At 45.6% G+C, this 25,589-nt stretch overlaps 1 pseudogene; it reads left to right on the top strand.

Moving 5' to 3' along the window:
- Nucleotides 1-1,737: 1,737 nt before the first annotated feature.
- Nucleotides 1,738-25,589, top strand: part of LOC115586618 (NACHT, LRR and PYD domains-containing protein 12-like) — a 34,612-nt pseudogene continuing 10,760 nt past the window's right edge.

Here is a 25,589-nt window from a genome sequence, read left to right as displayed (position 1 = left end):
CTGGTTTGTCTTTAATTACAGGAAACAGACATTTTGAAAAGACTGGATGTCAGTCTGACTCTCAGCTCACTGAACAAATATATAGTTTATTATTCTAATGCTTCACAGTAATCTCCTGAAGCAGCTGCTCACTTGTTTTTAATCCAACAGGAGGAAACAGGTCGTTTGTTGGAGTAAAGCAGTGAACTGTACAGAGGTGGCAGGTCACCTGGAACCGGATCATGTTTTTCAAAATAAAAGCTCTGGACAGAGAATGAATTGACGCATTTCAATGATAAATTGATTAAAGGAAAAATAACTAATACAATGTGCTGGTGTCGCCTCCTCAGGTCAGAATTTACATTATATTACATTATAGTAACATCTCTGACTTCTGAACAGTAACAATTACTGTTATAATTAATTATTTGAAGAACATTAACAAGTTGTGGTGGATGACGTGTCATAAGGGAAGTCAAACAATGATGAATAACAGTTGTTTAATATCACACAACACGTTCCAATCACAGCAGAGATGATTTATCCATAAAGATGTTCAATATTTGTCAGTTTATAATTTAATCATGTTTATTTTGAAAGTATTACGGAAGCCCTAAACGGCCATGCATTCATACATTTTATTTCCTCCGTTTTCCCGAGATAACGAGATAATTTTCTCGAGATCTCGAGATAACGAAACTTTGTTTTCCCGGGATAACGATATAATAAGGTGTGTGTGTGTGTGTGTGTGAATGAGTCAGTCACTTAGTGTAACGACTGTAAATGACCTTTAATGTGAATTGTTAATAAGAACATCTTGTTTTCATTTAGTTAACTGATATTCTTTGAAACCAGGTTATTATTTCATAAATTATATTAGACACTAAATGCGGGACTTTTATTTTGAAAGCGTCTCGCTGTGAACCGGGAACATCTGTGTTCCTGTGAATCGAGTTTGTGCGTGTTTGAAGTGTGCCTGCATGATTTTTGCTGAACGTGATGAAATGATTTACTGAGCACCTGGCTGATAAAGGGTACAAGCTCTTACTGTGTGTCCGAATGTGTGTTATCTCGGAGAAACAAAGTTTTGTTATCACGAGATCTCGAGAAAATTATCCCGTTATCTCGGGAAAACGGAGGAAATAAAATGTATGAATGCATGGCCGTTTAGGGCTTCCGTATTGAAAGTAACTACCGGAAGTACTGTTATGTTATCAGGTGTGACTTGATGTTTTGTGTTGATGTGGTTTCTGACTGTGACCACTGGAGGGCAGCAAACACAACAGCTCCTACATGGGATTGTTTTTGATTGGACGGCTTTTATTATTACATAATTTTTACTACTGATATTACTGTTATCAATTTTATTCTTTTCGTTTTCTCAACCAATTGTGATCTGATGTTGTCAGATTTATGTAGTGGAGTAAGATGTACAATATTTCCATCTGAAATGTGTGAAACAACATTCTGACCCAAACTCACTTTGATTCAGTCTGAGACATTAATAGATGATTTATCTGTGTGAGCAACACACACACACACACATACACACACACACGCACACACATACACACACACACACATACACACACACACGCACACACACACACACACACACACACATACACACACACACACACACACACACGCACACACACACGCACACACACACGCACACACACACACACACGCACACACACAAACTGATTTACTGTAAATAGAGGGAGGCGCATCACTGACTGTCTTATCGGTGTTCACTGAGGTCAGACTCCATGTTGAGATGACGGAGCAGAAAGAAGTCTGAGGAGAGAAACTAAAGTGTTCAGTCCGTCAGACTCCATGTTGAGAGCAGAACAGACAGAAGAAGACGGAGCAGGAAGACTAAAGTGTGAGGCAGGTGAGTGTTAAAACAAGGTGTGTGTGATGTTACTGTGAGAGTGTGAGTCAGTTTAGTCTCTGTGGACTGTAGAGGAAACACATGTTAGAATAAAGTCAACACTTTGATTCTTCTGTGGACACAAAGTCCTGATAGGCTGAATAATACACATTCAAACTATTGGAACTAAAGACCAGGAGCCCAGAGGGGTGTGTGTGTGTCTGTGTGTGTGTCTGGGTGTGTATGTGTGTGTGTGTCAGACAGATTGTGTGTTACTTCCTGTTCTCTCTTCCTGCGTCACTCTTGAGCAAACCTGTTTCTCCGGTCCTCTCTGTTTTCCTGATTGTTGTGTTTTGAGCTCACAGTTCATGTTTCACCTCTCAGACCTGAAGATGAGTGTTTGTGTGGAGGAAGAGGAGGACCGAGCAGAACCTCCAGGATCCATCTGTCTGTCTATGAACAGTGACTGGTCCAAACAAGATCCTCCAGTCTTCAGTAGTGAACCTGGACCATCAGACACAAAGTAAGAGCACTGAGACGACTCATTCAGTGTTGGCTGGTAATGTGTTGCTGTAGAGTAACATCAGGCTCCAGGACTGAAGAAACACTAACATAAAGTCTTTGAAAGTCTCCTGAACACTAACATGTCTGAACTCAGTCAGATCCTGGAGGACACTAACAAACCTCAGCAGGATGAAATAGATGGTGGAACCATGACGTATGTTTGTAGGCTAACCCTGAAGTTAGCATCGCTCTGGCTCCCTCCACAAACAGCCTGTCAGATTTTTGAGTTGGATTTTGGACTATTGCAGAAAATAATTTCTGTGACAAACACGAGTTTCTGATACTGACACGTTTTGTTCTGAGAGAAAATCTTCATACATCATTTTCATGACACACTAAATGCTGAATTCAAGATGAAAAGTATCGACACTTTGACTTTTCTCTGTGAGCGTCTGAGCTTCTCAACAGTGTCGACCAAATCTGGATGTTTTTAACAACAATCATCAAATCATTGTAGTTCTAAAGAAATGTGTTCACAGAGAGAGGAAGAGGAGTCATGTCTCTGTGAAGAAGCAGCCCACCTGCTGTGTTTGGTGTCAGGACGTCCTGAAGGATCCGGTCTCTACCAGCTGTGGACACTGGTTCTGCAGACGCTGCATCACCTCATACTGGGACCAGTCTGCTTCACCAGGAGACTCCTCCTGTCCCCAGTGTGGAGGTAAGACCCAGAACAACAGCTGGACTGTGGACAGACAGTCAGAGACAAACTGTACCAAGTCACACTGAACATCTCAAAATGTTAAAGACACATTATGGAGAAATTCTCATGTTGTGTGATTTGGCGCCCCCCACAGTTTCTGAGTGCAACACCACTGTAGTAAAACAAATCCCAGGTGTGTAACAGTTTGTCAGACGTAATATAGGTGCTGACTACAAACACAACTCATGACATCATCACAATGTTACGTGTTGAAGTGAACACGTATGTGAGGCTGTGATCCTACAAGTGACAGAGACACCGTTCACCTGTTACAACACACCTGACCATCAACACGACTCTGAAGCTGCTGCTTTAACCTCCAAAAGTTACATCATGTTGCTTTAAACATCTCAGCTTCTACATGTCATTACATTTATTTAGAGACTTCAGAGGCATTCAGACCAAACGCCAGGACAAATTACTAGATTGTCTAGATTACACACAAAGTCAATGAAAAGACCCGAAGAGACTCAAACTTTATATGTTCTGATACTGATGGATTGTTATTGATCATGAAAATAATCCCAGATTGTCAAATTCTCTCAAACATTTTTCTCTTTTCAGTGAATGTTGGTCTGCAGGAGGTTTTAGATGAACATAAGATCAGTCTGAGGAGGAGATGTGAACATGTGACTGAAGGAAGTGATGGAACAGGAAGTGGTGGAACAGGAAGTGATGGAACAGGAAGTGATGGAACAGGAAGTGGAACCCTCCTCAACAGGATCTACACTGAGCTCTACATCACAGAGGGACAGAGTGAAGAGGTTAATACCCAACATGAGGTGAGGCAGCTTGAGACAGCTTACAAGAAGAAGACCTTCAGTGAAACTCCAATCAGGTGCTGCGACATCTTTAAAGCCTCACCTGACCAACAGAGACGCATCAGAGTGGTTCTGACCAACGGCGTCGCTGGAGTTGGAAAAACCTTCTCGGTGCAGAAGTTCACTCTGGACTGGGCAGAGGGCTCCGAAAACCAAGATGTCAGTCTGCTGGTTCTGCTGTCGTTCAGGGAGCTGAACCTGATCAGAGATGAGCAGTACAGTCTTCTCAGGCTGCTCCATGTTTTCCATCCAACATTACAGAAGGTGACAGCAGAGAAGCTCGCTGTCTGTAAACTTCTCTTCATCTTTGACGGCCTGGATGAAAGCAGACTTTCACTGGATTTCAACAACCATGAGGTCGTGTCTGATGTCACACAGAAGTCATCAGTCAGCGTGCTGCTGACAAACCTCATCCAGGGGAAGCTGCTTCCCTCGGCTCTCGTCTGGATCACTTCCCGACCTGCAGCGGCCAATCAGATCCCTCCTTCATGTGTGGACAGGGTAACAGAAGTACGAGGCTTCACTGATGTCCAGAAGGAGGAGTACTTCAGGAGGAGGTTCAGTGATGAAGATCTGTACAGCAGAATCATCTCACACATCAAGACCTCCAGGAGCCTCCACATCATGTGTCTGATCCCAGTCTTCTGCTGGATCACTGCTACAGTTCTGGACCACATGTTGACTACAGACCAGAGAGGAGAGCTGCCCAAGACCCTGACTGACATGTACTCACACTTCCTGCTGGTTCAGACAAAGAGGAAGAAGCAGAAGTACCATGAGGGACGTGAGACGAGTCCACAGGAGCTGACGGAGGCTGACAGGGAAGTTCTTCTGAAGCTGGGGAGGCTGGCGTTTGAACATCTGGAGACAGGAAACATCATGTTCTACCAAGAAGACCTGGAGCGCTGTGGTCTTAATGTCACAGAGGCCTCGGTGTACTCAGGAGTTTGTACAGAGATCTTCAGAAGAGAGAGTGTGATCTTCCAGAAAACAGTCTACTGCTTTGTTCATCTGAGCGTTCAGGAGTTTCTGGCTGCAGTCTACATGTTCCACTGTTACACCAACTGGAACACAAAGGTGGTGAAGGACTTCCTGAGAGATCTGAGGTATAACAGTGACACATCCCTGGATGACTTCTTGAGGAGAGCAATGGTGAAATCCCTGGACAGTAAAAAATGGCCACCTGGACCTGTTTGTTCGCTTCCTTCATGGCCTCTCTCTGAAGTCCAACCAGAGACTCTTAGCAGGCCTGCTGGGTCAGACAGACAACAGGCCAGAAATCATCCAGAGAGCCATCAACAACCTGAAGGAGATGAACAGTGTTAAGATCTCTCCTGACAGAAGCATCAACATCTTCCACTGTCTGACTGAGATGAACGACCACTCAGTCCATCAGGAGATCCAAGAGTTCCTGAAGTCAGAGAACAGATCAGAGAAGGAACTCTCTGAGATCCACTGCTCAGCTCTGGCCTACATGCTGCAGATGTCAGAGGAGGCTCTGGATGAGTTGGACCTGGAGAAGTACAACACATCAGTACAGGGACGACTGAGACTGATTCCAGCTGTGAGGAACTGTAGAAAGGCTGTGTAAGTCCAGATGTGTTTAACATTATGAAGTGAGGTAAAGCTGAAGCCTTCAGTATTAAAGATCAACACTTTACACACATGAATTATATAAAATCTCAACACCATACACGTTTACCAAAACAAGTATTAAACCTGCTGATTGAATAAATGATCATCACCAAGCTCAGAGTAGAAATGACGTGAAGTCGTCTTGTTTCCAAAACATTCAACTAAATTATGACCCATAAAATGATAATAAGACAATGTTTAGTTGTAATTCTTGTGTTTGTGCAGTAGGAAGCATTAAATAAATGAAATGGGAGATGAAAAGCAGATGGAGCGACAGAATAAAATGCATCAAAGATTGAGAACATACACACAAACACATAAGTGAGGTAAATACATACGAGTGCAGTTCCAACTTACAGTGACTTCACAGTTCACTGATCATCATGTGAACATGAAGCTAAACCAATATAAATCACAGCAGCCTGTAAACTAACATCTGACACGTTTATGTCTCACTTATTTCATCACTTTTGTGCTAAACTGTCATTTCTGCTTAATTATTTCCCTCAAGGACACTTCAACATGTATTTCTGTTTATTAATATGGCACTTAAAAAGCACTCACATCAGTTTGTTGGACACAAATAAAACAGCACAACAATGAAAGAGTCACAAGAAAAGTATTACAGAGACAATTACAAATATAAATATAAAGACAGCAGAATGAAGAAAACGGACAAACACAAAGATGTCAAATCAAAATAAAACAAAGATGAAATCATCAGAATCATCCTTTAAAAGCCGTTTTATACAGGTGTGTTTTGAGGGGGATTTAAAATGGGCCACTGATTCAGCCCAGCTGATCTCCTCAGGCAGGTCAAAGTCTGGAGGCTCATGTGGAGCCGAGGAGCTCAAGTTTCAAACTACAAACCTGGTGATTGGTGACTGAGCAGCTCAGGCCGAACAGCTGACCAGCTGAGCTACAGCTGCTCATGTTCATGTGCTTTGTGATGCAAAATGTATAGAGTCTGTTTTCATATTAAAGAGTCAGATTTTATCTGATTTAAATGTTTTATTATCTGTATTCACAGACTGGTGAACTGTCAACTCTCAGAGACTCACTGTGAAGTCATCGCCTCAGCTCTGAAGTCCAACCCCTCACATCTGACACATCTGGACCTGAGTTACAACTACCTGAATGATTCAGGAGTGAAGCTGCTGTGTTCTGGACTGGAGAGTCCAAACTGTCGACTGGAGACTCTGAAGTCAGTTCATGTGTTTATTAAATTCAAATCCAGAACGAAAGATTTCACTTCACACACACACACACACACACACACACACACACACACACACACACACAGCTCAGTGCACGTCTGATCAGTGATGAAGATGATTGAGGATGAAGCTCACAGTCAGTCAGCTGTGTGTTGATGGAGATGACAGTGGTGATGAAGATCTTTGCATTGATTACAGCTTTCTATGTGTGTGAGACAGAGCTGCTTGTTTGTGCTGAAGGTGAATCGATGGTGTAAAACTGTTTGGTGGTTGAAGTCTGTCGTGTGATTAAAATGATGTCCCAGGCTGCTTAGAGTCCGTACGTCCAACAACAATTCCCACAATTCCTTGGGAACAATCCTTAATTCCTCTGCAGTTTCCTTCAGGTCGTTTCCTCAGCCAGTAGGAATGAGATGGATCGGTGCTGGAACTGTGAAATAATTCTTCAGAGTAACTGTGGTCAGTTGTGCACCAGAGGCAGGTTCAGAGTTCACCTGGCTCTTATGCTCACTGTGCCTGCAGCGTACAGAAGCAGGATGTTGGATTCACTTCTGTTTGCAAATCCACTCAACTGGTTTTCTTTAAGAGCTGTTGGCTCGGATATTCGTAGAAAGAAGTTCAGTGGTACGACTTGTTGTCTGAACACATCTGGAACTCAAAGTGTTCACAGCTGTTCCAAACAGCCAAAGGTGGAGTGAAGAGCTGCTGGAGACACATCAATGGCTTAAATATGGAGAAGACGTGTCACATGTTCAGACAGTCTCTGCTGAAGACGTTCATAGTGTTTCACTCAGCTTCATATGAACAGTGACAGAAATAGTTGTGTAACAAAAGAACAAAGAGCTGAGAGAGAAGTTCAAACCCCACCTCCTTTCTCACCTCCACTCAGGTGACCAGTCACACAGTGAGGTGTGTGTTAATGTTGGATTGTTGGTTTTAAAGTGACAGACACTGTTGGACACAGATTGTCCTAATGTGACATCAGAGAGGTGTGGCCCCACTCACATTTAAATCTGTCAATAGAAAGTGTTGAATCTTTGAAAAAAGAGCTTTGATGATGTTAAAGTCATGCTGGACAAAAGACACATGGATGTAATTTAATGTCATCTCCGACTGAACACACTGCACGTGTTGACTGTCTGAAACTCTGAAGACAAACTTTAGAACATTGAAGATATTATACTGCTGATGTCAGTTATAAATGTGACGCCATTATTTCACACATGTTATTGTTTTCACATGTTTAAATGACATTTTAATATGTATTTTAAACCTTTGTTAAAACTTCACAACATTTTTCGAACTTTGTGAATCTTAGTGTTCATGTCATCAGGTCTGAAGGGGATCTGACCTCATAGATTTGATGCTGATTGACTCTGAGCATCTTGTTCAGCTTCATATTTAAAACAGATCTAATATAACATTAAACATTCATCACTGGTTGATTCCCTCTGAACCTCTTAATCATTTGATTCCTTCGTGCTTCTGTGAATAAAAACAGAAACCAGTGTTTTCTTCTCTGTCAGACGATAACAAACGTGTTTGTTCAGAACCTTTATGATGACGTGTTCTCTATCGTCTCGAGACTATCTCTCCACTCCGTTACATATTCCATATGTATGGGGATATGACCCCCGCTGCTTGTCAGGGCACTTGGATATTTCTTTAAGACACACCGGCTTGCCCGGTCACGCCCCATTGCGTAGCTATAAAGCACCTGTGCCGGTGTGTAATCACTGATTGTTTGATCTCCACTTGTGTGTCAGGGTGCAGTGTCACACAATCTACGGAAAACAAAAAACAAAGAAAGGAAAAGTAAGGAAAGAGAGGAGACTGTACAGCTGTGTATCCGCTTCCGGAGTAAGTCGGGGCGTCTGTCTCTGGCAGCCTCCCTGGATTGCTGTGCAGAACTCTTTCTGTTCTGTCTCAGTGGTGCCATCGTCCTGCCCGGTCGAGCCGGAGGTTCTCTGGCTCCCGGCAGCGGTGGCTGTGGTTTCTTCCCGGCGCATTGCTCGCGGCTCGTGAGCTGACGCGCTCGGTGGATACGAGCTGAGTACTGACAGTGTTGGAGCAGTGTCCTCTCCCCAGCGTATTGCTCACGGCTCATGAGCTGACGTGCTCGGTGGGGTAATTACACATGCTGCATGCTGCGTCGTGAGCTAATGCGCTCGGTGGATACGTGCTGAGTATTGACAGTGTACCCTCTCCGGCGTATTGCTCGTGGCTCGTGAGCTTACGCGCTAGTGGGGTACACATCGCGCACCTGGTCTGGGAACCGGAGGTCTCTGGCTCTCGGCCTTGGCGGCGTCCTCTCCCCAGCATATTGCCCGCGGCTCGCGGGCTGACGCGCTCCGCGTTGAACGTCTCTCCAAGTTCAAGCACTCTCCCGCCGTGCTGCCGGCTAGCAGGTAAACAGGAAGTGGCGAAGTACTTCCGGTTTCCGGCCCCTGGCAGTATGGCAGACCAGGAGGGACATTGCTGTGTGGGTTCGGGGTGGCCATGCCCCTAGAGGATGGGCATGATAACTGCGTGCTATGTTTGGAACATGAGCATGCTCTGGTCTCTAAGGAAAATCCTCAGTCGTGCATGGATTGCTTTATTCTGTCTGCATGTACTAGGGAGGCTCGCTGTCGCTTTTTTGCTGCAAAGCGTGCGGGCTCCGATGTTTCTGAGGGGCTGAGACAGAAAATTGGGAGAATGGCGGCAGCCTTGGAGGGGAGGAGGAAGTATTCAGGAGCCTGGCAGGCTTCACTGCCTCCTCTTCAGCCTATGGTGGTCCGGCTTCCGCTTAGCTCTCTCCTGCTCCGGCTTCGGGGTCAGGCAGGGAAGAAGGGAAGAAGAAGCCGAGGAGGAGGACGTGGATGTGGAAACCGTCTTTTCCTCTGATCACAGCGACCTCTCTTGTGCACAGCACACAGCGGACAAAGTGACAAGAGGGGAGTTGGCCCACCGGTTTGAGGAGGTGATTAACAGGGCTTCCAGGGTTCTGGGCGTTGCCCTCCCTGAGAACCCTGGTGCCACATCTTCTAGGTTCAAGGAGGGTATGGAGGTGCGCCCTGCATCAACCCAGGTGCCCCTCCTACCTGACTTTAAAGAGCTGTTGTGTCAGCAGTTCCAGTCCCCAGCTGCTACCCACAGGTGGTCTGCGGCATGTCGCCGTTTCTCCAACGTGCATGACAGAGACCAGATTGCTTGTGGGCCACTTCTGCAGGCTGAGGCAGCAGGCTGTGCCTTAGCTTCCTTCTGGGTGGTCAGGTGCCACTTGTGGCTGTCTCAGTCCCAGCTTCAGCAGGGGGATAGAGACTGCCTGCTTAAGGTGCCGGTGGAACCCACCGCGATGTTTGGGCCCCACGCTACTGCCTTGATACAGCAGGCTCAGGAGAGCCGTCACTGTGCGAAGGAGGTCTCAGGTGGCCTGGCCAGGCGCGTCATGGGCTCTGGGAGGCCAAGACCGTCTCGGCCTCAGCAGGCACCAGAAGCCTCGACATGGGGTCAAGGAGACCTTAGACTCCAGTATGAGGCTTCCCGGCAGCGCAGGTACTGCCGACAGGGCAGAGGGAGAGAACCACCTGCTAAGGCTCAGAGTTCCTCTCGGCGCCCCCCGCCCTCCTGACAGCCAACGGGCCCCGGTTGGGGGCCCGGTGGCTGTCAGGAGGGCGGCCTGGTCGGCCCTGGGGGCAGACCCGTGGGTGGTCTCAACCATGACCCGCGGATACCGTATCCAGTTTTTACGTCGGCCACCAGTAACAAGGACACCCACCTTTACAACAGTGAGCAATCCTCAACAGAGAGTAGTCTTGCAGGTGGAGCTGTCCACCCTCCTGGAGAAGGAAGCTATAAGGGAGGTGCCCTCTGGAGATCACCAGGCCGGGTTTTTCTCCCGCTATTTTTTGGCCCCGAAGAGAGACGGGGAATCCGCCCAATTCTGGATCTCAGGGGGCTCAACAGGTGCCCCTGCGATGCCTGTTCCTGACAGTCCCCAGGGTGAGACAGGCAGTCACTGCAGGAGACTGGTTTGCCACCATAGACCTCAAAGTGCCGCCACCACGTAGCCCGGCTGTTGAACCACGTTCTGGGCTTAGGCCTGCGCCTGAACTACAAAAAGAGCAGGCTCGAGCTTTCCCAGGTGACCACCTTCCTGGGGATGATCCTGGACTCGAGGAGTGCGACGGTTGCTCTGACCCTGGAGAGGCAGCAGGCTTTCAGGACTTGCCTCGCCCTTTTCCAGCTGCAGGCTCTGGTCAACTGGGGACTCTGCCTTCGCCTTATGGGCCTAATGGCAGCCATGGTGCAAGTTGTCCTCTTACATATGCGGCCCGTGCAGAGATGTCTGCTGGGCTTGGGGTTGTGCCCTCAGAGGTCCCACAAGACCAAAGTGGTGGTCTCTCGGAGGCTTCACAGGGCCCTCCAGTGGTGGAAGGTCCCAGCAAACATCAAGCTGGGCCGAGCCCTGGGTCCAGTGATCTATCGCCAGCTCGTGTACACAGACGCATCCTCTTTGGGGTGGGGCGCCGTACACGAAGGCCGTGGGGTCAACGGTGTCTGGACCGGTCGGTGGCTGTGTCAGCACATAAATGTCCTAGAGCTGAGAGTGGTTCTCCTCGCTCTGTTTCATTTCCTGCCAAGGCTAAAGGGTCACCACGTCATCGTCCGCACCGACAGCACAGTGACGGCCGCTTACATCAACAGACAGGGGGGCCTCGGCTCCCCTGCCCTGTGCAGGCTCGCAACCATCCTGTGGCAGTGGGCTCACCCACACTTCTTCTCGTTCAGAGCCGTGCACGTGCCAGGGGCACTGAACTCCATGGCGGACATCATGTCGAGGGGAGGGCCCCAGCCGGGGGAGTTGAGACTCCACCCTCAGGTGGTCTCCGAGATATGGTGCCGCCTAGGCAGGGCAGAGGTCGACCTGTTTGCGTCCAGGGAGTCGACGCATGTGGTGGTGGCGACAATCCAGCATGCCCGGGCTCCATCCACGAGGGCTGACTATTCATACCGTTGGCAGGTGTTAACCACCTGGTGTGTGTCTCACCAGGAGGACCCCCATTTGGCCTCGGCTCAGGAGATCCTGCAGTTCCTGCAGTCCCAGCATGAGGCACAGAAGGCCGCTGTAACACTGTGAGGGTTGGTGGCAGCAATCAAGGCAGTGTGCATCGGGGAAATTGCACTGAGTACGGAGGACTGTGTTCTCATTTCCCGGTTTCTCCGAGGGGCTCAGCGACTTACGGTGCGTACCGCCGGTCCTGCAGTTCCCCCCTGGGATTTGGATGTCGTCCTTGGGGCCCTTCAGCATCCCCCCTTTGAACCTCTAGGGGGTGCTGACCTCAAATGGCTTTCCATGAAAACCGCCCTTCTGCTCGCCGTCACTTCGGCCAGAAGGGTGAGTGAACTCCATGCCTTGTCGGTGCATGGTGACTGCTGTCGGTTTTCCCCAGACGGCTCAAGTGTGGTTCTCCACCCCAACCCTGCCTTCCTGCCTAAGGTCCTGACTGAGTTCCACCTGGCTCAGTCGGTCGAGCTCCGGTCTCTCTCCTCGCCCAGCGCTGGCGAGGAGGTTGAGCAGAGCCAGTCCGCACTATGCCCGGTCAGGGCCTTGACGGCGTACATTAGTCGTACTCAGGCGGTCCGGAAGTCCAACCAGCTTTTTGTGTGTTACGACCATGGGCGTTTGGGCAGGCCTCTGTCAAAATCCAGGCTGTCACACTGGTTTGTGGACACGATCCGTCGGGCTGATGTGCTGTCAGGTGCGCCTGTTCCACCAGGGGTCCGGGCACACTCCACTCGGGGTGTGGCCGCCTCATGGGCCTTGTGGCGGGGGGGCTTCCCTTGCTTCCATATGCTCCACCGCCACGTGGTCGTCTCAGTCAACCTTTACCAGGTTCTACCGGTTGAATGTGGCCGCCAACCCCTCCTTTGGGGAGTGTGTGCTGGGCGTGGCCCGACGGTAGGCATTTTTGTCTCCCACTCAACCTTGCGTCTTGCTGGCTGATTGAGAGGCTGTTCCATGAACAGGCTGGCCCCTGCGTCTTGCAGGGCCCTTGCCTGTCCCTCTTGGGTCAGTCTTGCGTCTTGCGGGCTTCCCCGGCAGCCCTTCCCTCCCATGGCCGGCCCTAGCGACTTGCAGGGCCTTCTCCGGGGAGTTGTATATAGTTTACATTTGTAATTAGTTTGTTTGTTGCACATGGGATTGTGGGTTGCACTGTCTCCTCACGGGGTGTCTTAAAGATCTAACCCATACATATGGAATATGTAACAGAGTGGAGAGATAGTCTCGAGACGATAGAGAACGTATGGTTACACTGTAACCTGCGTTCTCTGAGTGAAGAGACTATCTCTCCAGCCCTTAGGCCACTCAGAGACACGTTTCGCTCAAACTATCAGTGATTACACGCCGGCACAGGTGCTTTATAGCTACGCAATGGGGCGTGACCGGGCAAGCCGGTGTGTCTTAAGGAAATATCCAAGTGCCCTGAAAAGCAGCGGGGGTCATATCCCCGTACATATTGAATATGTAACAGAGTGGAGAGATAGTCTCTTCACTCAGAGAACCAAGGTTACAGTGTATCCATACAATGTTTATACTGACTGAAATATTTAAACTCAGGATGATTTTGATCTGAAACAGTAGAATCAAATCTTCAGTCAGTTTCTGTTGGTTTCTGTTTGGCTGCACAACATGAGTTTGTATAGATGGAGCCTCTGGTGGAGCTGCAGAGTTTAAGAGGTGGAGTCACTACGCCTTTATTGAAGCAGCAGCTGTCTATTGACAGCTCTGTTTCACTTTGTGTATCTGACAGTTTTGGACCTGCAGCCTGTTGGGTTCAGGTGTTTGGAGCTTAATTTTCTAAACTTCTTCAGCCCTGAACACTTAAACACTGAATGATTTCAAGCAGGAACATTGTCTTCTAAACTCACTCCATTTATTCTTTATTCAGATTGTGCAGCTGCGGTTTGTCAGAGATCAGCTGTGATTTTCTGGCCTCAGCTCTGAAGTCCAACACCTCCCATCTCAGACAGCTAGACCTGAGACACAACTGCCTGCAGGATTCAGGAGTGAAGTGTCTGTGTTCTGGACTAGAGAGTCCAAACTGTCGACTGGAGACTCTGAGGTCAGTTCATGTGTTTTTTTCTCTGTGTTTATTAAACTAGTGCAGTGCCCGTAGGAAGTATGTATTCCATAGAAAAGTGGGAGGTTAAGTAGCTTTTTCATGGATGGCCAAATGAGGCTTTGTTTGAAGGTGTGACGTCAGGGACATTTAGGTTGGTTGTGAAATTCAATATGGTTCAATGTGTTCACATTTTATGATTGTGAAATGCACACCAACAATAAACCCATAGGCCAACATACTTAAACACTCCAGTTGTCATGATTCAAGCATTGGCAACGCAACAACCATTCAAAGTTGATGGGGTGGTAACAGCCATAAGAGCTAAGCAGGATTTGGTGAAGTCGAACTGAGAAAGTAACCAAGGGCCCTTATAGTTCTGAAAAACCAAACAGTAATTGTAAGCACCAAAATAAAAGGGCCTATAGAAGCCCAACATGCCAGTAAAAAGGTAGAAACTTGAGAAACAGTTTTAGCCTTAGCAAACGCGCCTTAGCTAGCTGCTCGTGAGAAAAACGTTAGCAACACACCAGACATGCTAGCAAGAAGATAAACCAAGCAAAATGTGATCGTTCAGCTAATATGAAAAACCGCACGTTAAAAACTTCATCATGGATACCAAAATGCAGTGATTGGCTCTGGTGCTCACAAATTCGGGGGGCATGGCTGTGGTTGACAATGCTGGTGGAATTCGTAAATCATTTATTAACGGTATCATTGTAGTCACAGTTTAATTCTGAAACTCTTCTTGTGTTAAAAACAGTTAGCGGTTGCTAACGAGCATCTGAATGAGACTACAGAGGTTGTCGGGGACATTAAACGTCCTCACAGCGAACACAGAGACTCATCTACTCACTAGTCCGTCTGTACAGGCCACTTTAGTTACACAATGTTCTAACTGGTGGGAATTATACAGTTTGGTTTCAAATATCAATGTATGGTAGAGAAGATGTCAGGATGAGAGAGGAGGAGAGATTCCCCTTCACCTGAGGTGTGGGGAGGTGTCAGGGATAGAACAGGTGAGGAGTTCACATGAGGATGATAACAGAAGGCAGCTAGGATGACACTTATTGTCCAGTAAAACATCAGAGGGTCACTGCCTTGGGGAAGGCATGGGTAACACCTGTCATAAAGGATGTAACCACTGTTCTTCTGTATACAAGTCAAGACAATGTGGGAGACTGCAGAGAACACTGTGGCTCTTCTCTCCATGCTGCATGTATTAAAGAGAAACTGTCTCCTGTGTTTATCTGATCGGCTCTTCTGATTGGCCCTTTTAGAGACCACCCATCAAACTATTCAGAACCAATATCATCTGATAACAATCGGAGAACCTTAATTAGGACACAGTGATGCTGAGCTGCACATTTAAACCTGAATACATCTGATTGGATTATACATTGATTTTTATCTGCATCATTTATTCTTTATTCAGATTGTGGCGCTGCAGTTTGTCAAAGATCAGCTGTGATTCTCTGGCCTCAGCTCTGAAGTCCAACCCCTCCCATCTGAGAGAGCTGGACCTGAACTACAACAACCTGCAGGATTCAGACGTGAAGCTGCTGTCTGATCTGAAGGACAGTCCACACTGTAGACTAAAGACTCTGAGGTCAGTAGAGGGTTGGAGTCAGTCCACGCTGGTTTCAGCAGTATTGTTCTGAACACAGTCAGTATCAAGTGAAGCTGTGAGAGAAGAACGGTGACAGGCTTCATGATTGGACAGAAAGACAGAGAGAGAACAGTCAGCCAATCAGACAAGCCAGAAGCTTGTTGTGATATGGTGTTGAGTTGTTGTGAAGACGACTGTTGTTGTGTTCATGTCTACAGGAAGTAAAACTGGATTACAGCTGACAGCATCACAGGATGTGTAGAGACAGTTGTCTTCATTCATCACAGGTGATCTCTCTAAAACACTAAAGAACTGATCAGCTGATCTGTGTCACAGCTCTCAGGTCTACAGTGGCCCTGAAGGTCAAAACATAACAACATTTCACAAAACATCAAACTGTGGACAGGGACTCAGGGTCTGTCCAATTACAACCAAGAACGCTGTCCCACCTTTTCTGTCGATGTGTTTTGACCTTCAGGGCCACCGTACAGATCAGTGTGACTGAAGCACTGCTCTGATTTCAGAGAAGCATCATTACATTTAGCAACCGTGTGGTGTTTGTACAGAGCAGAAGCTGTGCTGAAGTCCAGTAACCACAGCTGATGTTTGACTGTCAGTCTGTGTATGAACATGTAACATCATATATCCATCTGTCCATCTGTCTTTTGTTTGCTCCACATGTTTTACAACAGACTCCATATTTACATATTTGTAATGTTTCAAAGCAGATGAAATATTCAGGTGTGACTGAGACTCTGGTTTTTAACAGCTGTCAATCATCATTAAAGTTTTTCTGCAGTGATGATGCGTTCAGGGACTCTCTGCAGTTTATTTCACTGTGTACTTGAGTGAAACCTGCAGAGTAAACCTGTGAGCTTCACTCCAACACGTTAACATGAAGCTGAAAGGATGCTGGCTACGCTACACAGATGCTCCACTTGTGGTCTGAACAGGACTGAAGTCCTGCTGGTCTTTATATCACTGACTGACAGCTGATGGAGGGAGTCTCTGGAAACACTCATGTATCACTTCTGCTCTCTCTCATTCTCTCATCAGCTGGTCGTGATGAAAGGTGGAGGTGTTGAGAGGATCAGCTGTGTCCTGATGATCCGGAGAGGTTGAAGCAGCACCATCAGCTGGTGGGTGGAGAGGCTCTGACTGGGCCGTGTTACTGGGAGGTGGAGTGGAGAGGAGAGCTTCTTCCAGCAGTGACTGACGGACCAATCACAACAAGTGGAGATGACTGTCAGTGCTGCAGTCTGAACTGCTCTGAGATCAGCTCCACTGTCACCAAGTCCACCATCCAGCTCCCATGTGTTGGGGCCACTAACTGCCCTCCCTACTGCCCCCTGGATTTAACACCAACACAAACAAGTTCACCAGGTCCAAACACACATTTAGAAGTGTGCAGAATAAAAATACAATAACATTAAAATCTTACTTCTTGTCGCTTTAACAAATATTCATGTTTTAATATATTTTTATTTTATTTTTTTTTATTTTAAACATCATCAGCTGTTTGTCACTGGTGTAGCTTCAGTGGACACAACATGCTGAGTCATGATAATCACGAGATAATGAAGCACACATACGGTGGATCTGCTCCACATGTGCACTGATCATAGATAGAGTTTTAAATCTGAAGCTTTAGAAGTGAAAACATTTTGATTATCATATTACTTGCAGCATCAGTGAATTCCAGTTGATTGTGCGACCCTGAAGTCGACCTGTGGAGCTTTTTCTCCCCTCTGAAGTTTGTGTTGAAGCAGTGAATGATTTGAATGATAATTCAGTTCAACTGGATTTAAAGAGAAATATATTAGATTTCTACATTAAATGTCTGAAAATGACTCAACCTTTGTTCTGTATGTTTATGAGTAGTTTTCTTACATCATCCCAAATGTTTTCTTCATGTAAAAGTGTGTTTCATTCGTTCTCCCGTCACCAGTATTGTATAAACTACCCAAAAGTCACATTTAAAAGTAACTATATGGTTTAAAACATCACTTTGGTTTAAAGTGAAAGTCATTCATATGAATAGTATTTGAGTAAAAGTCTTAACTTTTCTGACATTAAATGTACTTTAAAGTAAACTAAACATAGATGCATGAATATATTAAACACTATCGGTCTCATTGATCTGATTATTGGACATTCATGAAACACTCAAAGTAAAATTTGAATATTTGCATGTATAAAACAGTTTCTGTTTAATTAGATTTTTTTTTTTCACAATGTATGTTGCGACCAAACATGTGAACACACATATTCAATTAGTATATGAAGATAGAATATAGAAACTTTAAAATGTACATTTATTCAAAAATATGATGAATTCTTATGTTGTATGTTTGGACGATGTATGTTAACTTTACTGTATTTGATAAATAAATGCAAGTTCATTGCAACAACATTTACTAAATTATTGTTTTTTAATTAATTTTATATTTACACATATAATAGCCAGCACTACAAAAATACTTTGTTACAGAAATCTATTACTTTCAGCAGTAACAGTAATATAACATTTCTCTAACAGGATTTGTATTACTGTCATTAGTTACTTTGTCCAGTAAAAAATTACCCCATTAAATTAGGTGTTTATTAATCATAACTATTGATTAGTTACTTTGCTGATTCAGATTATTAACATTAAATAATTAATGAGATGTAACACTTAAAGGAGCAGTCTGTAGTTTTGTTAAGTAAATGTTAATGAGCAGAGAAAGATTCTCATTGGCTGATTAACAAACTGAATAATCAAACTCCCTTTGTCTTCATGACTCAATAAACCAAGGTGCCCATTTTGGGGCCTGAACGATTATATTTGGCACCATGCGGTGGCACACAGACAAACCAAAGTTCAAAAGAAGTTGGGAACACGATTATCTTTTTACCGAGATTGACTCCACTGCAGTGTGTCTGGTATGTAAGCAGAGGGTCACTGTCTCAAACGTTTGTTGCCACTATGAAACTAAAATTCCCACCAGTTCAGAAAAGTACACAGGAGAGGATCGCAGGGTGAAGGTAGCAGACTTGCTAACAAAGTTAAAGCACACAGCGTGCTTTACTTCAGCCGTCCACTGCACAAGAAAATGTGACTCTGGCAAGTTATCTCTGTATGATTAATGTTTCACCTTACAGTAAGTACTGTACACTGATTTTAAAATGCTTGTTCAGACCAGTGAAGAATGTGTTTTGGTGTTACTTTGCCTATTGCACTAAATGTCTATAAGTAAGTATAGTACACTGATTTCTACAGACCTTATCAAGCTGTTGTCCAATTCTACTACTATTCCTGACTTAAAAATGATTATTCCGGACGCGCAGGTGGTCTAGTGGTTAGAGCGCATGCTACAAACGCAGCCGACCCCGGTTTGATTCCGGCCGGAGGTCCTTTGCTGCATGTCACATCCCCCTCTCTCTCCCATATTTCCTATCTGTCTACTGCTTAATAAAGGTGTCTATGCCAGTGTCCGACCAGTGTAGAATGTATTTTTGTCCCATGTTACTGAAATGATATTGCGCTAAATGTCTTTGATTTGAAGATATAGACCCAAGGCTGAGTAATGCTCCATGTCTGTCTTCAAATATTTCATAGCGCTTTAATTTTTTTTCTAATTTAAAGAAGCCATATGGATGTTCAGTCATTTTATGAACATAAATGTGAAGCACAATAAACAGTGTCATTCATTTTTACTTTGAAATAGTGTTTATTTTGCACATGTATGCTATATATACACATATTTAACTTAACATTTTGGCCCTCCACTGGGAAGAATTTGGGCACCCCTGGAATAAACAAATTAAGGGACAACACAGTTTAGTTACCACTCTGATTATATGTGGCGGACCCTGCCACTTTTACAGCTTCAGACAGTGTTCTGGTTCCTTATTTTCCTCTGAGAACAGCTCATTTATGAGGACGTCCAACAGAGAAGTAGTTTCGGCCACAGACCAGTTCTGTTTAGCTCCCTCATGTCTACTGCAAGTTCCAAACTGGATGAATTTTGAAAACTAACCCTTTAAATCAGGGGTCCCCAAACTTTCTTCGGTGGGGCCACATCAGCTTTCCTTTCTGTGATGGGGGACCGGGGTCAGTCTATAACAGGAAGTGATATGGGCCAAAGTGACAACCAGTATTACTGTGGAGATTATAATGATCATTGTTTTGCAGCTGCCCTTCACTTGGCCTTTGCACTACCTGTTGTTTGCAAAAAAAAGTAATAGAAAGTCTTCATGTGTTTATTTGAAGTACCACAGATACTCCTTTTATTTGTTAGAAAATACAAACACAAGCTGATACCAGGTAACAATGAGGTGATGTGATTTTTTAACAGGTACAGTTGAGTTAACAACAGTTAAGTATTTTGTCTTTACAGGTTTATTTGTTTCTTAAGGCCACACAGTGAAATAATATTAATACAAAATAATGGTAAGAATCAGGAAGTCTTATCTTGTTGAGCTGATGTTGTATTCACAGATAAAGGTGAGTTAACAATAGTCAAGTATTTTGTCTAACAGGTATGTTTACTAAGGCTACAGTGAAATAACATTAATACAGAATAATTGTAATAAACAGGTCTATAAGGTGATGTGGTTTTGTGTTGACGTGACTCTTAGATGAGGTCTTTGTGCTGTGATGATGAGGATCCTGGCTCCAGGGTGGGAGCAGTCAGCCACAATCTCTCCTCCTGACTTCAGGCTGGTCCTGGAAGCATGCAGCCCTTCAGGAATGGCAGATAAAAAACACAAGCAGCCAATCAGCAGGTGACATGCTGCAGTCTCATTTTGTCTGTGACATCACTGTTCAACAAACAACAAAAAGAGCCATATTACCATACTGACATGTTTTCATGTTCATAGTTATTGAAATCAGCAGGCTCACCATATCAGTGTGAGCTGTTGCTTCTGACTGCTGAGGAGATTGATGTCAGGTTACATTCCAGTTACAGCCAGTCTCAGAGATGATGCAGGTGTTGATCTCAGAGTCTTGATCTTGTTGGATTTTTTATCAGCTTCATGTGTGTAAAAGATTGCTCACAGATATATGTGCTCCCAAAAACTGTGCACATCTTCATTGCGTGCTTTCTTATGTTTGGGTAGGTCTCATTTGGGAGGGAAGCATAGTACTCTATGAGACAGTTGGGGTTGAATGCATCTTTCAGCACATCGCAGGTCTGCAACTCAGCCAGTTCTGCCTGAAGAGAAGGCAGGGTGTCATTAATGTCGGCAGCAAAAGGCTTCTGGAATAAGCAAATTACATGAAGCTCACGGAACCGCACACTGAACTCCGCTCTCAGTTTAGGTAGCTCAGGGTTTTGTTCACGAGTGAGGGGATGATGGGGCGTGAGATAGACCAGAGTCTCCGAGCAGCGGGTGTGGTGTTGCATGCCCTTCCCCGCATGGTTGTGACAAAAAGGGAGCTGAGCAAGAAGGCAAAGCTCTCGATCTACCGGTCAATCTTTGAGACTCGGAGTAGAGCCGATGCTCCTTTGCGTGGAAAGGAGCCAGTTGAGGTGGTTCAGGCATCTGATGAGGATGCCACCAGGGCGCCTTCCTAGGGAGGTGTTCCTGACAGGTCCAGCTGGGAGGAGATCTAGGGGTAGACCCAGGACCAGGTGGAGGGATTACATCTCCTCTCTGGCCTGGGAGCACCTGGGGATTCAGTCAGAGTTAGCCGACGTGACCGGGAAAAGGGAAGCCTGGGGCTCGCTGCTGAAGCTGCTGCCCCTGTGACCCGACTCTGGATAAGCAGTTGACAATGGATGGATGGATATACAATGAATGTGTTCATCACTCAATCGGGTATTTACATGAGAGATTATAGAGTTTAAAATCTAGCGGTCAAAATGACGTTCACAGCCGTTCTAGTAATTTTAGAATTCCGGTCCTTCTGAAGTCCAACTGACACTTGTTCCATTCAGAAACATATTTTTTGACCGGATCTAACTCTTGGGTTGTGGAAAGCGCACTGTTATGCCTTAATGTAGATATCGATCATGAAGATTAATTGGATCAGATCTGACTGGAATGAACCCGCCACAGTGACTGATTCAGTTCTCCTGCCTAATTTCCATCCCTGGTGTGTGTGTGTACCTGCACCGTGAAACTGTGTTAGACTCCCTCTCGAGAGATCAAGTTAGCAGACCGCTAATTTACGGAGTTTTATCAACCTCAGAAACGACCGCACGACAACAATACACTGCAGTAAATGGATCCAAATATAAACCGCCACCAAAAAGCCACAAATAATGCTCAGAACAGCACCAAACTTCAGCAACAGTACAAATAGGGTCTCAGCACATAGTCCGGGGCATCTAACCTCCGCTAGCTTAGCTGGATTTCTACTGAAAAGCTGACTAAATTTACCACTCTTCTGCAGCAGCTTCCTGTTGACGGGAAGTCCCGACGAGTCGATTACCGAGTGCAGTAGAGTTCTGCGGCTCATGGATGAACATGTATGATTATGACTCCATGGAAAAGCAATCAAAGTTCATATGTGTCTTACCTGCCAGTTTATAACAGTTATTATCGAGAGCGGACAGGGAAAAGAACGGAACTGAGAATTTCTAACCGCACTCGGTAATCGTCGCGTTGGGACTTCCCCGACCCGGAAGCTGATGGAGGAGAGTTGAACTCTGTTTTTAGCTTCACAATAGAAATCCAGCTAAGCTAGCGGAGGTTAGATGCCCCGGACTATGTGCTGAGACCCTATTTGTACTGTTGCTGAAGTTTGGTGCTGTTCTGAGCATTATTTGTGGCTTTTTGGTGGCGGTTTATATTTGGATCCATTTACTGCAGTGTATTGTTGTCGTGCGGTCATTTCTGAGGTTGATAAAACTCCGTAAATTAGCGGTCTGCTAACTTGATCTCTCTCGAGAGGGAGTCTAACACAGTTTCACGGTGATTTAGACCATGGATTAAACTTACACTGGAATATCCCCTTAAGATCCAACGTGACGTTTTTCAGGAGACGTGTCACACGAGCACCTCGAGGTTTTCTTTGCTCTCAGTCGGGCAGATTTATCTTCACGAGCACGAGATGAGCACCAACAAGCAGCCACGAGCTGTTTGTCTCTTAAAATCAAAACATGGAAGTCAACAGAGGTTTCCTGTCACATTGAACAGAGACACCACGTGATTCAAATGCTGTTATTCTATTGGCTGACTGTTAGAAGCTGAACCCGCTGAATTCTGACACAAACAGAACCATCATGTTGGACCGACAAACATTCTAAGATTATTAATCCACAACATGATAATGTTTTTAAGGAGAAGAGACTCTGAAGAAGTTTGTTTGAGTGCGACCTTTAACAAAACGTCTGAAGTGAAAATGTGGAGCAAAGTTTAATGCTGGAAGACTTCAACATGTTCGTGTCACTGAAACACGACCGACGGAAATAAAGTTAATAATGAAACCAGTCTTGCTAGCTAGCTTTCATCAAGCTAGCTAACTCCACCGGACTCACCTTCACTGGTTCCTCCAGATCCTGATCCACTCTGTCACAGTTGGGCCACGACGCAAAGTCCACGAGCGAACGCAACGGACGCAAGTTTTAGACGCGGTTTAAAGTTTTTAAGGTTTTTTTGTGGCTTTTTGTTTGGAACACACACAGATACACAACACACACACACACATTTGTCTCCTACCTGTTGTCGTCCCAGCCGAGGTTCGATCCGGCGTCTCCACGTTACCAGGCGGCGTCTTAGACCACTGGACCATCTTCAGCGCTGAAGGCAGTCAACAAGCAGAGAGAGACAGAGGACGAGACTGAAGGAAGGTGAAGATGAGCGGAACCGGTCTGGACCTGAACAGCTGCAGCAGAACACTCAGAGTCCGTCTGACACTGAACTTCACACAGAGGACCAACACATGAAAATGTCCTCAGAGACTCGAACACAAAGTTCTGACTCAGAGCTGCAGACAAAGTGTCTGACGGGCTTTAAGTTCTGCTGCTCAGCTGCTCCCACTGAACACACCTCAGTCACAGATCCAGAACTTTATTCTGAACACACAGTGTGAAGCTGAACAGACTGAAAATGTTCTGGTGGATAGCTCAGTGGGAACAAGTTAGGTCTTAACACTCCTTTTTAGGATGCGGGAGGTTGTGAGTTCAATCCCCGCCTGGGCCTCTGGTGCTGTTTGGGCCTCTGGTGCTGTCTGGGCCTCTGGTGCTGTTTGAGGTCTCTGGTGCTGTTTGGGTCTCTGGTGCTGTCTGGGCCTCTGGTGCTGTTTGGGCCCGGCTCTGAGCAGACTGTGTGTCTCACAGGTGTTCACGGTTTCTGTTTAATGAGAGTGACACCAGCTGACTGAGACTGGAGCATAAAGCTGCAGGAAACCTTCATGCTGCTGGTTGTTGGTTCAATCCCACAGACTACATGGAACTGCAGTCTGAGTTCCACTGGGTTCAATAAACAACGTGAGTGGTTCTGACAGCTGTTAGCAGAACACATCGGTTCTGATCAGCAGACTCAATATATTCAGATGTGACGGACGAGTACTGAAACTAAAACTTGGACAATAAGGTTCAACTCTCAACAATGATTGTGCTCAAAGGTTCCCTGTAAACTGTAGAGCAGGAGAGGGAATTGAACCAGCAACTTTAAGAACACTAGTCCAGCTGATGTTCCACTGAACCACATCAGCCCCTCATCATGTGTCGGGTTATAGACAGAGGTTCTGGTGCGGTCCAGCAGACAGAACCTGGAGGAGTCAGACTGAAGGTCTGTGTCAGAACTCGTCCTGCTGCAGAATATAATAACACGTGAGCTGAAAGCAGCAGGTGAGAAGTGTCACTGACACCTGTGAGCCGGCGCCACGTCACAGTCTGAGGGTGTCGCTGCAGCAGCACTGCTCATGGAGGGAATCCAACTCACAACCTCTTGCATCAGCTGGTCAGGGTTCTGACCCACTGAGCTGTCCTCTGTCCTCTGAGGTTCTGGTTTCAGTCTCAAACCATCAACCCTGTGATCAACACACGGTCCACTGGACCACCGAGCCACAGCAGAACCCTCATGTTCTGTCACGTTCTGGTGTCTGCTCACAGACTTTGGTGCAGTACAGCTCTTGTACCAGCAGAGGGCGCTCAAAGACCACTAATGAGCCAAACAGAACCTTGTTTCTGTACTGGAGCTGAGGACAGAGTCTGGTTCCGTTTGGACTGGACTTCAGTTCTCTTCACATCCTGCAGGTGAGTTTTTCTCTCCACATTAATAAAGTGAACTTTCTGACTTTCTGTTTCTTTGGGCTGTCAGAAGTCTGATTATTGAACAGAACTCTTTATGATCCAACGTGTTCATACAGAGTTCTGTTCAATAATCAGAGTCTGTGAGCAGACACCTGTTGGATTATCTCACCTGGTTGGCACCAAAGATAAAATGTTTCATAATCAAATAAGTTTCTATTAATTGTTGATTTTCGTGTTCTGAGTTTTCTCTATTAAAATCTTGTGTAAATGCAATAATTACTGTCTACTATGTGCGATGATATGAATATTGATAAATGTATGATAAACTTTTAAAATGTACATTTTGTTGTTATTTCGTTTTTAAACAAACATCATGACACAATGAATGCGTTCATCACTCAGTCGGGTATTTACATGAGAGATTATAGAGTTTAAAATCTAGCGTCAAAATGACACTTACGGCCGTTCTAGTGTTCACAAGAATGGTAAATGGTCTGCATTTTTATAGCGCTTTTCCAGTCTAACGACAGCTCAAAGCGCTGTACAACACATGCCACATTCACCCATTCACACACACATTCATACACTGATGACGGAGGCGGCCATGCAAGGCGCCAACTGCTCATCAGGAGCAATTTGGGGTTCAGTATCTTGCTCAAGGACACTTCGACATGCAACTAGGGGGAGCTGGGATTCGAACTGGTGACCTACTGATCACTAGACGACCCGCTCTACCCACTGAGCCACAGCCGCTGATGCAAAGAAATAAATCTGTTTAAACTAGATATTTATATGCCACGAAACAATTTAAAGAAGAGAGGGGGGGTCTGCTGTGTGATAGCGGAGCAGAGAGTCAGCAGCTGGATTTTGCAGCACGGTCAGTATTAGTAG

Source organism: Sparus aurata, chromosome 8, assembly GCF_900880675.1.
Source record: "Sparus aurata chromosome 8, fSpaAur1.1, whole genome shotgun sequence".
Lineage (NCBI taxonomy): Eukaryota > Metazoa > Chordata > Actinopteri > Spariformes > Sparidae > Sparus > Sparus aurata.
This window is presented reverse-complemented; position numbering and strand designations above follow the sequence as displayed.